Genomic DNA, 11,832 nt, shown 5'->3' on the forward strand with positions numbered 1-11,832 from the left:
AACAACAGCAGCTCCAACAACAGCAGCTCCATCAACAGCAGCTCCAACAACAGGAGGTCCAACAACAGCAGCTCCAACAACAGCAGCTCCAACAACAGCAGCTACAACAACAGCAGCTCCAACAACAGCAGCTCCAACAACTCCAGCTCCAACAACAGCAGCTCCAACAACAGCAGCTCCAACAACAGCAGCTCCAACAACAGCAGCTCCAACAACAGCAGCTCCAACAACAGCAGCTCCAACAACAGCAGCTCCATCAACAGCAGCTCCAACAACAGCAGCTCCAACAACAGAAGCTCCAACAACAGCAGCTTCAACAACAGCAGCTCCAACAACAGCAGCTCCAACAACAGCAGCTCCAACAACTCCAGGTCCATCAACAGCAGCTCCAACAACAGCAGCTCCAACAACAGCAGTTCCAACAACAGCAGCTCCAACAACAGCAGCTCCATCAACAGCAGCTCCAACAACAGCAGCTCCAACAACTCCAGGTCCAACAAAAGCAGCTCCAACAACAGCAGCTCCCACAACAGCAGCTCCAACAACAGCAGCTCCAACAACAGCAGCTCCATCAACAGCAGCTCCAACAACAGCAGCTCCAACAACTCCAGGTCCAACAAAAGCAGCTCCAACAACAGCAGCTCCCACAACAGCAGCTCCAACAACAGCAGCTCCATCAACAGCAGCTCCAACAACAGCAGCTCCAACAACAGCAGTTCCAACAACAGCAGCTCCAACAACAGCAGCTCCATCAACAGCAGCTCCAACAACAGCAGCTCCAATAACTCCAGGTCCAACAAAAGCAGCTCCAACAACAGCAGCTCCCACAACAGCAGCTCCAACAACAGCAGCTCCAACAACAGCAGCTCCCACAACAGCAGCTCCAACAAAAGCAGCTCCAACAACAGCAGCTCCAACAACAGCAGCTCCAACAACAGCAGCTCCAACAACAGCAATTCCAACAACACCTGGTCCAACAACAGCAGCTCCAACAACAGCAGCTCCAACAACAGCAATTCCAACAACACCTGGTCCAACAACAGCAGCTCCAACAACAGCAGCTCCATCAACAGCAGTTCCAACAACAGCAGCTCCAACAACAGCAGCTCCAACAACAGCAGCTCCAACAACAGCAGTTCCATCAACAGCAGCTCCAACAACAGCTGCTCCAACAACAGCAGCTCCAACAACAGCAATTCCATCAACACCTGGTCCAACAACAGCAGCTCCAACAACAGCAGCTCCATCAACAGCAGTTCCAACAACAGCAGCTCCAACAACAGCAGTTCCAACAACAGCAGCTCCATCAACAGCAGCTCCAACAACAGCAGCTCCAACAACAGCAGCTCCAACAACAGCAGTTCCAACAACAGCAGGTCCAACAACAGCAGGTCCAACAACAGCAGCTCCAACAACAGCAGCTCCAACAACAGCAGCTCCAACAACAGCAGCTCCAACAACAGCAGCTCCAACAACAGCAGCTCCAACAACAGCAGCTCCAACAACAGCAGCTCCAACAACAGCAGCTCCAACAACAGCAGCTCCAACAACAGCAGCTCCAACAACAGCAGCTCCAACAACAGCCGCTCCAACAACAGCAGCTCCAACAACAGCAGCTCCAACAACAGAAGTTCCAACAACTCCAGGTCCAACAACAGCAGCTCCAACAACAGCAGCTCCAACAACAGCAGCTCCAACAACAGCAGCTCCAACAACAGCAATGCCAACAACACCTGGTCCAACAACAGCAGCTCAAACAACAGCAGCTCCAACAACAGCAGCTCCAACAACAGCAATTCCAACAACACCTGGTCCAACAACAGCAGCTCCAACAACAGCAGCTCCATCAACAGCAGCTCCAACAACAGCAGGTCCAACAATAGCAGCTCCAACAACAGCAGCTCCAACAACTCCAGGTCCAACAACAGCAGGTCCAACAACAGCAGCTCCAACAACAGCAGCTCCATCAACAGCAGCTCCAACAACAGCAGGTCCAACAACAGCAGCTCCAACAACAGCAGCTCCAACAACAGCAGCTCCATCAACAGCAGCTCCAACAACAGCAGGTCCATCAACAGCAGCTCCAACAACAGCAGCTCCAACAACTCCAGCTCCAACAACAGCAGCTCCAACAACAGCAGCTCCAACAACAGCAGCTCCAACAACAGCAGCTCCAACAACAGCAGTTCCAACAACAGCAGCTCCAACAACAGCAGTTCCAACAACAGCAGCTCCAACAACAGCAGCTCCAACAACTCCAGCTCCAACAACAGCAGCTCCAACAACAGCAGCTCCAACAACAGCAGTTCCAACAACAGCAGCTCCAACAACAGCAGCTCCAACAACAGCAGCTCCAACAACAGCAGCTCCAACAACAGCAGCTCCAACAACAGCAGCTCCAACAACAGCAGTTCCAACAACAGCAGCTCCAACAACAGCAGCTCCAACAACAGCAGCTCCAACAACCCCAGGTCCAACAACAGCAACTCCAACAACAGCATCTCCAACAACAGCAGCTCCAACAACAGCAGCTCCAACAACAGCAGCTCCAACAACCCCAGGTCCAACAACAGCAACTCCAACAACAGCATCTCCAACAACAGCAGCTCCAACAACAGCAGCTCCAACAACAGCTTCTCCAACAACAGCAGCTCCAACAACCCCAGGTCCAACAACAGCAACTCCAACAACAGCATCTCCAACAACAGCATCTCCAACAACAGCATCTCCAACAACAGCTTCTCCAACAACAGCAGCTCCAACAACAGCAGCTCCAACAGCAGCAGCTCCAACAACAGCAGCTGCAACAACATCAGCTCCAACATCAACAAATACATCAACACCACCACATACTACAACACTTGCAACAACAACAAATACAACAACACCTACAACAACAACACTTCCATCAACACAACCACCTACAACAACACCACCACCTACAACAACATCTTCTACAACACCATCACCTACAACAACAAATACAACAACACCTACATCAACACCACCTACAACACCACCTACAACAACACCACCTACAACACCACCTACAACAACACCACCTACAACAACACCACCACCTTCAACAACAACACCCCCTACAACAACACCTACAACAACACCTACAACAACAACACCACCTACAACAACAACACCTACAATAATATCACCTCCAACGACGACACCCTTCCCACCAACACCCCAACCCCAAACTGCTTCAGCGAGAACGTCACCATCATACCCCGTGTGGAACACGACCCAGACACCGACAGCTCCGCTCCCACCAACATTCGCTGCGACCACGACAGCGGTTGCCCGCACGACCAGAGCCGCCGCCGTCACCGGAGCATCGACAGCCAGAGTTGGAGCCAACGAAACAACAGCAACAACAGTGGCAGCAACAACAACAACAACAGCAACAACAGCAGCTCTATCGACAACAACATCTGGACCACCCGCAACAGCTGGACAGACGGCAACAGCTTCGCCGCAAGGTGATACAACGGTTGCATCAGCGGCACGCGCCACCGCACTCGTTTCTCCGTCTGCATCAACATCGTCATCTCAGTCATCATCAACATCGTCATCATCAACATCATCATCATCATCAACATCATCCCAACGATCATCAACATCGTCATCACAACCATCATCATCCCAAGCATCATCATCAACATCATCAACATCGTCATCCCAACCATCAGCATCAACATCGTCATCCGAACCATCATCATCATCAACATCATCCCAACGATCATCATCAACATCGTCATCATCAACATCGTCATCATCAACATCATCCCAACGATCATCATCAACATCGTCATCATCAACGTCGTCATTTCAATCATCATCAACATCGTCATCTCAGTCATCATCAACATCGTCATCATCAACATCGTCATCCCAATCAACATCATCGTCATCAACATCGTCATCTCAGTCATCATCAACATCGTCATCATCAACATCATCCCAACGATCATCATCATCATCGTCATCATCAACGTCGCCATCCCAATCAACATCATCATCAACATCGTCATCTCAACTGTCATCATCATCAACATCATCCCAATGATCATCATCAACATCGTCATCATCAACGTCGCCATCCCAATCAACATAATCATCAACATCGTCATCTCAACTGTCAACATCATCATCATCAATATCATCCCAACGATCATCATCATCATCGTCATCACAACCATCTTCATCATCAGCATCATCATCCCAACCATCATCATCATCAACATCGTCATCACAACCATCATCATCCCAAGCATCATCATCAACATCATCAACATCGTCATCCGAACCATCATCATCACAACCATCATCATCAACATCAGTAACATCATCATCCCACTCATCATCAACGTCGTCGTCACCATCACCAACATCATCATCCCAACCATCATCATCCCAACCACCATCATCACAACCATCATCATCAACATCATCATCCTCACAACCATCATCATCATCAACATCGTCATCACAACCATCATCACAACCATCATCATCAACATCATCAACATCGTCATCCGAACCATCATCAACGTCGTCGTCACCATCACCAACATCATCATCCCAACCATCATCATCACCAACCATCATCAATGTCACCATCATCAGCAGCATCATCATCCCAACCATCATCATCACCAACCATCATCATCCCAACCATCATCATCCCAAGCATCATCATCAACATCATTAACATCGTCATCCCAACCATCATCATCCCAACCATCATCATCAACATCGTCATCCGAACCATTATCATCAACATCATCAACATCATCCCACTCATCATCAACGTCGTCGTCATAATCACCAACATCATCATCACCAACATCATCATCACCAACCATCATCATCATCCCAACCATCATCAACATCGTCATCACAACCATCATCATCCCAAGCATCATCATCAACATCAACATCGTCATCCGAACCATCATCATCAACATCAACATCATCAACATCATCATCCCACCCATCATTAACGTCGTCGTCACCATCACCAACATCATCATCCCAACCATCATCATCACCAACCATCATCATCACAACCATCGTCATCACAACCATCATCATCCCAATCATCATCATCACAACCATCGTCATCACAACCATCATCATCACAACCATCATCATCATCACAACCACCGTCAGCGTTGCTTCATGCGAGTGCACAACTGACCGTGGCATCATCACGAGAGCCACCCTCGCCCAACACCCTCATCATCAGCATCAACAACAGCCACGACAACACCCCTCTCATCAACAACACCACCATCAACCACATCACCAACCTCAACATCGACACCTTTAACAACCCGCCCATCAGCCACAACGACACGTAAACTCAATCTAGATTTGAAGTTTCCGTGACTGCAGGGATCCATACTCTTTGGTTCTTTCGGTAAAGTCACGTGGGTAGAAAATAAACTAAATTAAATCACGACGTTTCGGGCGCAACACAAGCGTCCGTCATCTGGTGGGACAACCACAGCAAGAAACAATTGCTGAAGTGGGCGAAAGGGCTGCTAGTAAACACATTCCTGCTGCGGAGGGAGCTGGTAGGAACGTTGTTGGGTTGCTCGGTCAATGGCCAGGGTCAACGGCGGCGTGGTGTATTCCGCAAATATGCCCGACTGTGAGGGCGGGCACAAGCCGGCGTGAGTAGGTTAAACGTTGAGTTTTATAAGGGCACCACGGGGTGACCAGCCCCTCCCCACCCAGCCCTACTCCTCCCACCCCCCACCCATATAAATATAATTTCGTATATTTTCTACCCACGTGACCTTACCGAAAGAACCAAAGAGTACACACTGCCAGCATCAACAATCACGCAACCTTCTGCTGTCTCGTTCCTCAGTCAGGAAGTTCTACGTCCAAATGCGGTTCGAGGCCGATGGAAATGTCTCCCTGCCAGACGCCAAGATGCAGATCACAATCCTGGTGAGATCACAATCCTGGTGAGATCATATTCCGGGTGAGGTCACAATCCTAGTGAAGTCACAATCCTGGTGAGATCACAATCCTGGTGAGATCACAATCCTGGTGAGGTCACAATCCTGGTGAGATCACCATCCTGGTGAGGTCACAATCCTGGTGAGATCACAATCCTGGTGAGATCTCAATCCTTGTGAGGTCACAATCCTGGTGAGGTCACAATCCTGGTGAGGTCACAATCCTGGTGAGATCACAATCCTGGTGAGATCTCAATCCTTGTGAGGTCACAATCCTGGTGAGGTCACAATCCTGGTGAGATCACAATCCTGGTAGGTCACAATCCTGGTGAGGCCATAATCCTGGTGAGATCACAATCCTGGTGAGGTCACAATCCTGGTGAGGCTGCCTCCTCCTGCCGCAGCGTCTCTCGCTGGGGTGGGCGGAGGTGATGGAGGTGGTGGTGGTGATGGTGGTGGTGGAGGTGATGGTGATGGTGGTGGAGGTGGTAGAGGTGATGGTGGTGGTGGTGGTGGTAGTGATGGTGGTGGTGATGGTGGTGGTGGTAGTGGTGGTGGTGGTAGTGGTGGTGGTGGTGGTGATGGTGGTGGTGGTAGTGATGGTGGTGGTGATGGTGGTGGTGGTAGTGGTGGTGGTGGTGGTGGGGGTGGTGGTGGTGTTCGCCAACGTCCTCCAACGTGACCTCTCTCTGTGTCTCTGTCTCTCTGTGTCTATGTGTCTCTGTGTCTCTCTGTGTCTCTCTGTGTCTCTCTGTGTGTCTCTCTGTGTCTCTCTGTGTCTTTGTGTCTATGTGTCCCTGTGTCTCTCTGTGTCTCTCTGTGTCTCTGTGTCTCTCTGTGTGTCTCTGTGTCTCTGTGTCTCTCTGTCTCTCTGTGTCTCTGTGTCTCTGTATCTCTGTGTCTCTCTGTGTCTATGTGTGTCTATGTGTCTCTGTGTCTCTCTGTGTCTCTCTGTGTCTATGTGTCCCTGTGTCTCTCTGTGTCTCTCTGTGTGTCTCTCTGTGTCTCTGTGTCTCTGTTGCAGATGAAGACGCTTCAAGGCTCCCTGAGCGTCACTCTCCCCGGAGCGCTGCTCACGCGCGTCAACGTCACCATCGTCTTGTGAAGGAGGCGTGGCCTCGTGTACGTTGTGTGTGTGTGCGTGTGTGTGTGTGTGCGTGTGTGTGCGTGTGTGTGTGTGTACGTGTGTGTGTGTGTACGTGTGTGTGCCTGTGTGTGTGTGTATACGTGTGTGTGTGTGTGTACGTGTGTGTGTGTGCGTGTGTGTACGTGTGTGTGTGTGTGTGCGTGTGTGTGTGTGTGCGTGTGTGTGTGTGTACGTGTGTGTGTGTGTACGTGTGTGTGTGTGTGCGTGTGTGTGTGTGTATACGTGTGTGTGTGTGTACGTGTGTGTGTGTGCGTGTGTGTGTACGTGTGTGTGTGGGGAGCGGTGGTGTAGAGGTTAGCGCTACGCTGCGCTATGAACCTGGCGAGCCGAGTTCAATTCCCGCTCACGGCCAACACCAGTGACGATTATCTGAACCGGTCCTGGGCCTCCCCTAGGTCGACTCAGCCTCAAATGAGTACCTGGTGAGGTGTGTAAACATCCCCACTGGGGAGACAAAGGCGGTCCGGCGTGGTGCTGGCCATCCACCCCCTCGTGTACCGTTCCGGCCTTCATAGGTGCTCGCTAACAGCACTTGCCCCAACAGTCTGTTAAGGCTATATGGGGAGGTCTTTGTCTTTGTACACGTGTGTGTGTGTGTACACGTGTGTGTGTACACGGGCTAGAGAAGAGATGGAGTGATGTGGTACAGGAGGACGTGGAGCTGAGTGGACTTGCCAATGACTGGTACCAGCGGTGTCAAGATCGGCCTCTGTGGAGGAGGCTCGTGAAGGACGCTACTGGGCAGTTGGAGGCAGTCGCCCTCCAACAACAACGGAGGGCGGAGGAGCGACGCTCACAACAACGAGCGGAGCGCCGGGTGGCTAAAGTACAGCGAGTTGGCACAGTAGTGGGCACAGGTGGTGCATCAGCCAGTCATCTCAGTCAGTCGACCCGTGGCATCTGGGTCTGCCCCGTGACCTCCTGCCAGCGGGCGTTCGACACTTCACGTGGCCTCAAGGTGCACATAGCCTGGCACAAGCGTCGTGGTGACATCACCGCTACTTAGTGGCGAATGGCGGTTGTTGTTGTTGTGTTCATGTGTGTGTACGTGTGTAGTGGCGTAACGCGCGCAGGGTTCGCAAACAGCAGTTGCATTCAGACGGCGAGGTCATCTCAGGTCCAGCAGGTGCAGGCGGGTTGCCTTGGTGACGTCAGACGGCGAGGTCAACTCAGGTCGAGCAGGTGCAGGCGGGTTGCCTTGGTGACGTCAGACGGCGAGGTCAACTCAGGTCGAGCAGGTGCAGGCGGGTTGCCTTGGTGACGTCAGACGGCGAGGTCAACTCAGGTCGAGCAGGTGCAGGCGGGTTGCCGGGGTGACAGCTCACAGAGAGACGACAGCAATTAGGGACAGAGGCGATGATTGGCTGGCTGCGAATGCAAACGCGCGAGGGGGTAGGCGCCACGGAGGCGAGAGATGGTGGCGATAGGGGGCCGAGAGAGAGAGAGAGCGCCTGCGAGAGGCGTCGGGGAAGACGCCGGCTTGACGAGGAGGTGGACACTTTATACCTACGAAAGAGTACATATGAATTATATGTATGTAATATATACATTATATCTCGAGGTGTACGTTTTACATTACTTGTAAGTTAAACTAAAATAAACAAAAAATAATGACCGGGCGCAGATTTGTTGAAGATTGTTCCGTCGACTTTTGTGACGAATGAATTATTTGAAGACGACACTAGATTTGAAGCTTTCGTGACTGCAAGGATTCATATTCTTAGGTTTTTTCGGTAAAGTCACGTAGGTAAAAAATTAAAATTAAAATTAATAAAAGTAAAATAAAAATAATATTTTTATTTTTTATTTAACTTTTATTAATTTAAATTTTTTACCTACGTGACTTTACCGAAAGAACCTAAGAATATTGGAAGACGACTCTGGCTCGAATCGCGAGGGGTGTCCACGTCTCCTCCTCGTGAGGTGCCAGGGGCAATGCGGGGCCTGGGTTCAACTCCCAGGTCGGACGCGTCTCTGTGTGGGAGTGAGCGTGTGTGTGGGCTACCCCTGTTCTACACAGTGAGTGTGAGAGTAAATAGGTGAGTGTGTGTGTGTGAGTGTGGATGTGAGAGTGAGTGAGTGTGTGAGTGAGTGTGTGAGTGAGTGAGTGTGTGAGTGAGTGAGTGTGTGAGTGTGTGAGTGAGTGTGTGAGTAAGTGAGTGTGTGAGTGAGTGAGTGTGTGAGTGAGTGTGAGTGAGTGAGTGTGTGTGAGAGTGAGTGTGTGAGTGTGTGAGTGGGTGTGAGTGTGTGAGTGAGTGTGGGTGTGAGTGTGTGAGTGAGTGAGTGTGTGAGTGTGTGAGTGAGTGTGTAAGTGAGTGTGTGAGTGAGTGTGTGAGTGTGTGAGTGAGTGTGTGAGTGTGTGAGTGGGTGTGAGTCTGTGAGTGAGTGTGGGTGTGAGTGTGTGAGTGAGTGAGTGTGTGAGTGTGTGAGTGAGTGTGTGAGTGAGTGAGTGTGTGAGTGAGTGTGTGGGCTACCCCTGTTCTACACAGTGAGTGGAGTGTGATTATCTCGGCATCGCTGTGCACTGCGTTGCACCACTATCCGAGTAGTCAACCTCGCATTCAATAAACCTTCAGAGCCAGGGTGAACATCCGACTCCAAACGTATTTAATAAATTGAACGAGGTAAAACTGATGGGAAAACACAGCACAAATACAGCATCTGTTAATACTTGGAAATATCAATACAATTAATGAATACTACAGCACCAAAACATTGTCTTAGATAACATGAAACTCAACAATAGATCCTGGATGGACCATGCACCGACATTAGCGCTGAATAGCTACACAAGAGAATAAGCTGCTGTGTAAGCAAGAGCACATCGTGTCATCACCATACTGCAGCCTAAATGTACAGCGCTGCACACAACACTGAACTGTGGATGAGATACTTCTTCATCCTTGCTCTCAAGATTGTATTAAAGTTACATGGGCACAAGTCTGACTCGACTTATTCGATTGCAAGTAACATTCACAATAAGGCAAGTGGCAAGCTTCGTTGTTAACTAGGCCTCATATCTATCATAACGATTTAACAGCATTATAAAGGCATTTACAGCATCATAACGGCCATTCTAACATTATAACAGCATTCCCAGTATTATGAGAACATAAACGAACTTACAGACAATGCTTCTTAAAGTCCCACAATGAACAGATGCACCTGTCTTCACTGGGACGCTATTTGTGCCTCCATTTTGTACTCTGTGTAATGGCTGATACCCTGCCTCGTGGCTTAGAGGATGTCAAATCGTCACTTCCTGGTCACGTGACCAAACTCAACATCCAAACAGGAAATTCCTCTGTACACACACCCGCACACCTGCCCTGAGGCAGAACAGTGAGTGTGGGAGTGAGTGTGTGGGATACCCCAGTTCTACACAGTGAGTGTGTGTAAGTGTGGGAGTGAGTGTGGGTGTGGGAGTGAGTGTGTGGGCTACCCATGTGCTACACAGTGAGTGTGAGTGAGTGAGTGTGTACGAGGTCAATGCACTATCAGGGCATTTATATCTCGGGGTGAGCAGCTAAAAAATGGGACCTTCTTTTGATACCGGCAAAAAAAAGGTTCCATTTTGGAGCACGTTGTCAACATTTATTCATGTCGATTTATTTTTCTTTGCAATTATTGTTTTTCTTGTCGCGTGTCTATAAATATATTTCTCTCTTTCTCGTTATTTGCGTGTAATTTTTTTTTTCATTTGCTAGTAGCGGCAAACCGCATAATTGATGTGCAGCGTTACGGGATGCGATTTCCGCGAATGATGCTCGATGAAATGGCATTGTTGGTCACGTGTTAGTGTTACTAAGATGATGAACACGTGGTCACCGCGGTCCGTGAATCGCGGCCGATCTCATCGACTCCGCTCGCTCGGTTCCTGAAAATGTCCCCCACGGATTTTTTTTGTCAATTGTGAATTACATTCCGCGCTTCTTATTGACCAACTAAAGACCGTGGGTCTGACCCTGGGGTGGGAGGGGGGGGGGCTGAAGACCGCCCCGTCATGGCGTGGCCACGGCTTGCGGCCTCACACTCCACAGGGAGTGAAGAGGAGGAAGGAAGGGGCATCCAGGCGCTTCACGGGGAACTTGAAAGCATACTCTTAGTTCTTTCGGTAAAGTTAAAAATTAATAAGAATAAAACAATAAAATCACGACGTTTCGGAGGCAACACAAGTCTCCGTCATCAGGTGGGACTGTCACAGCCAGATTTGCTGCATCAAGTGAGGCAAGGATTCAAGATGCAAGCCCTTAAATACAAGTTGAGGGGGGAGGAGAGGGGGGGGGGAGCTTATCAGAATGTGGTAGCCAATGAATGGAACGTATCGGGAGGGGGGGGCGGGGCTAAAAGAAGGCACAAAGTGCTACGTAGAACGTATCGGGAGGGGGGGGAGGCTAAAAGAAGGCACGAAGTGCTAACTTGGAAGCAACGCCGTCTGAATGTCCTGCACGGACGTGTCCTGTCGCTGTGCCTGCAAAGCGATGTTACGGCAATTGCAAACTCTCTGGTTCTTTCGGTAAAGTCACGTGGGTAGAAAAAATAATCATAAAAAGAACTCGACGTTTCGGTCGCAACACAAGCGTCCGTCATCAGGTGAGAAAGAATGAGCCGCTGCTTTAAATAGGCACGGGAGGGGGGGGGCGAGGGGTTGGGGTTTTGTGAAGTTGTGCCACAGGAGATCACGGGGAGGGGGGCGTG

The 11,832-nt window shown here is 50.0% G+C and overlaps 1 long non-coding RNA gene and 1 pseudogene across 1 annotated transcript; both read left to right on the top strand.

The window, feature by feature from the left end:
- The first annotated feature begins 767 nt into the window (after positions 1-767).
- On the top strand, positions 768-3,488 carry LOC144737347 (uncharacterized; annotated as a pseudogene).
- Positions 3,489-5,904: 2,416 nt separating this feature from the next.
- Positions 5,905-8,752, top strand: LOC144737340 (uncharacterized). Its single transcript, XR_013588942.1, has 2 exons — positions 5,905-5,976; positions 7,012-8,752. It is a non-coding gene; the product is annotated as an uncharacterized LOC144737340 (long non-coding RNA).
- Positions 8,753-11,832: the final 3,080 nt, after the last annotated feature.

This window comes from Lampetra planeri, chromosome 68 (assembly GCF_965212315.1).
Source record: "Lampetra planeri chromosome 68, kcLamPlan1.2.h2, whole genome shotgun sequence".
Classification (NCBI taxonomy): domain Eukaryota; kingdom Metazoa; phylum Chordata; class Hyperoartia; order Petromyzontiformes; family Petromyzontidae; genus Lampetra; species Lampetra planeri.